We start from the raw sequence: 3,823 nt of genomic DNA, 5'->3' as shown, positions 1-3,823 counted from the left end.
GTGGTGATGTATCAGACCCTGTGGGTACATTTCTCTTCGGTTTGCATGCTCATAACATCCCGATTGCGTCAGTCTGTCTGATACTGTACAGAATTAGAGCCTTTCGCTAAGATCTCACCCAGCTCTGGCTGCCAGTACAAAGGCAGTCACGGCAAAAAACATCTCCCTCATATGCGAGCCTCTGCCAGATAAGCAGGAGTTGATCTCTCTTCATGAAACCAAGCATTTTAACTAATTTGAGTGGCTGCACTGGAACGGAGTTCAAAGCAGGGCTGTGATTTGCGACTGCTTCCTCACGAGATTGGAGGCCAGTTCTGTTGGCAGTAAGATGAGCCGCTGATTGCATTGCCTGCTCCACTCTCTCCACAGGCCTCTGAGATGGAGATGGAGAGTATTACTGGACAACAGCTCTCTGAAAGTACATTAAGATTACTGAGCTGAGCACATTAAGACAGACCACACAAACAGCATTACTCACCTCCCAGGTAGCAGGATGACAGAAAGTGGGAGAGAGTGAGACAGAGAGAGTAAGCAGACTTTATTTGTTCGAGCTGTCTCCGGATCTAAATTGGTGTTATGAATTGCAGTGTGTTTGTACACGGTTGCCAACTCACACTTTTGGCTTGAGTCGCCGGCTTTCAGACTTTGTCTCACGCTGCTCAAACTAATCTCACGCGAGGAAACCTGGCAAGGCACTCGATCTTGAAAAAAAGCATAGTTATATTGCTTACTCTGCACACAAGACAGAGTCTGAGCAACAGGCTTTTATATCCTCATTTCAGCACCAAGGTTGATCCGTAAACATTACAAACCTCAAAACAACTAAAGACCTTTCATTTCTAGTTTTGCCTCATTCACTTTGCTCAATGCCTCTTAATGTGATTAGTGATGAGCCTGTAACAGGTTAATTAGAATCACCAGTGAACCAGAATGAAAAAGTACCATGGTCGTATGATGGCATATTCTTTGTTTTACCGTGGTGCTGGCCTACACACCAGCACCTTATAAAGGTACTGGCCATTGTATAAAAAGTGTAACGTCAATTGAATTAAGGGACGGTGGTATTGATAAAGTCTTTAAGTCTTTACGTTTTTGGGTTGTCCATTTTGTCGTTTGGTATTCTCGTTGACCGAATACCTCAGGAAAGCCTGGATGGAAGTTCTACAAATATGGCATGAACATCAACTTGGACTCGAGGTAGAACTGATTACAATTTCAAAGGTCACCGTTACCTCACAAAAGATGTTTTTGGACTCAATAATTCATATTCTAATTATGACAATTTCACACAAATGTCTAATAGGATAAAATGATAGAGTCAGAGATGTAAACTGCAACTTGACACGTTTGCCGGAGGAATACAACCATAAGGCGGTAATTCTATTTTTTTTTTAAGTTAATAGGATCTTAAGTTTTATTGTTGCTTAAAGCTGTTTGTAAGATCCTTTCATCTGTGTTTATCAAATACCTGTAGCCGTCACTCAGCAGCTGGAACGATACGTGCATCTCCAAAGTGAGAGAGGCACTACCTTCATTAATTATTCATAGCTATTAATTATCCCCGACACAGCGACAGGATCGGTCAGGATCTAACGGATCTAATTGACCTTCTGTAGTTTTCTCCACTTCAGGGGACAGGCAGACTGTCACACACAGAACCCAGCCTGACAGGCTACAGTCAAATCACCTGTCGTCTCTCACAGCCAGACCTAACTTCACAGTGCTGTGTCAGCGCTAAAGAAAAGGTCTGGCTCCACACATCATCATTCTGGCTTGTTTTTGAATTCTTTCAGTTGTCTTGGGCGGCGCTAACAGAACGAGCAGAGATACAGCAAAACCCTCGCAAAACAGGGTTGTGTCTAGACGCTAACCCTCGAGTTGCAAAACTCGGAGGGGAAAGGGAAGCATAAGGGGAGGAGAATGCTGGCTGAAATACGTGGCCAATGGCAGGATGAGACCCACTGTCGAGGTCCAGTGAGTCCGACTCAATCATTTGTGACATAACGAACTGGCCGTTCTGACCTCACGTAAAAGCTATATGGGGATATTTTTATTTTTGGGGTTAACATTTTTACATTTAGATTTTTGGGGTTAACTGCTTAAATTCAAAGTTTCACAGTATTTGCAGCGTTGTGGCATTATTATACGCATGAATACTTTCCCATATACAGGACTTGACCTCTCTAATCATCAGATGAATAACAAAATATGGCAACTGTAACTATGAAAAGGCATTTTCTCTACACATGGATAGGTATTTTACCATTAAGAAAACTTTCATAATTCAAGTTATGACATTTTTTTGGTCAGCAACACAGACATAATGTTTAGGGTGATTTAGATGAATTATTTGAAGTACAATTGTATTGTGGGACTTAATGCTTCGTGGAGATGAACATTTGTAAATAGTTTTTTCTGGTTCAGGTTTTGTAGGTTTGCAGGTGAATGGAATTCAATTTGTGGCGCTCACAGCATTGAAATATATCTTTCCAGAATCAGTGCCCAATACCATTGAAATACATTTTTTATGGGGACATTTTCTCCTGAAGAAATAGTCCAGATGAAAACTGTTCAGAGTGAGAAAGTGGGAAATGTTCTCCTCCATTGTATAGAGTACTTTTCATCCCCTGTCTCAAAGTCAATAGGTTTTTTAAATGGGTTTTTTGGTTAGATGCCTGAAATAAAGTTTGTGGCTTTCAATATTTAGTAATACGACATGAAATATGTCAGTAAATACCAGTAACAGGACGGTACGGAGGACACGGAAAATAGTAGCAGGACAGCAATCAAAGGCAGGAGTCAGTTCTGCAGTTTCTCAGAGTATTTAATCAAACAAACTCCAAGTAACTCAAAAAACAGAAAACCTAGCTCAGTCCAGAGCTCGATCTCAAAACTAGAAAAATGTAACTCTTTCAGCCGGGCCGCTAGCCGACAGGTTTCAACTATCTCACAACCTGGAGATCTTGGGAAGAAGATCTGTTACTCTTTCATCATGTCCTCTCTGATTTTGAAGCTTTTACGGACCTTTTACGGAACAAAATGTAAAAAGTATCATCAACTTGTGTTTACCACATTTTCTGCAATAATCCAAAATCCAATGGTGGAGGCAGAAATCTTAAAGACAGGCTCGTTGAAAAAAACTTTTACCTTGTGGGGTAAAAGCTTTCCCAGCTAACTAGCTTGCTAACTGACAGCTAGCAAGCTTGTTAGCACGGTTGCTAATGGGACATTAAGTTCACACAGAGTTATTCATTCCGCTGCATGTTTATACTCCGACAGAGGAAGTTAAATAAAGCCGGATCGTGCAGCACAGCTAATAAGCTGGACTCTGGTCTCTGCCTTCAGGTCAGCAGTGTCAAGACGACTTGATATTCAACAGAGCAAATTTACATGTCAAAGTTCATCAAAGCTGAATTTAATGCATAACAATTAGCGCAGAGTGACTCCACCGCTGTGAGCAAATCCACTGATTGCTGCGATTGTGTGTGACTGGGCCTCAATGCTGCCGCTGATATGTGTGATCAATGTATTTATTTACATTTCTTAGTTAGTAGCCACACTTTGCGCACCAATGGCAACCTTATTGTGTGTGGTTCTCAGCAGGCCAAATCCTCAACACAGAAAAGGAGTCCATTTAAAGCTCTGCAGATCCAAGCGTTGTGATTTCAGGAGTTACTATAATTGACCACCTCTTGACTGCCAAGCTGAAGCTGTGGGAGCTTGTTGGCATGAGCCCAAGTGAGCCAACCTGCACATCTGAGTGTTTTTGTGATACTAATATGGCACACCGCTGATTATTTATTTTTCCTTTTTTTTCTGCAGA

This window comes from Pholis gunnellus (assembly GCF_910591455.1).
Source record: "Pholis gunnellus genome assembly, chromosome: 3".
Taxonomy (NCBI): domain Eukaryota; kingdom Metazoa; phylum Chordata; class Actinopteri; order Perciformes; family Pholidae; genus Pholis; species Pholis gunnellus.
The sequence above is the reverse complement of the archived record's forward strand: the minus strand, read 5'-3'. Positions refer to the sequence as shown.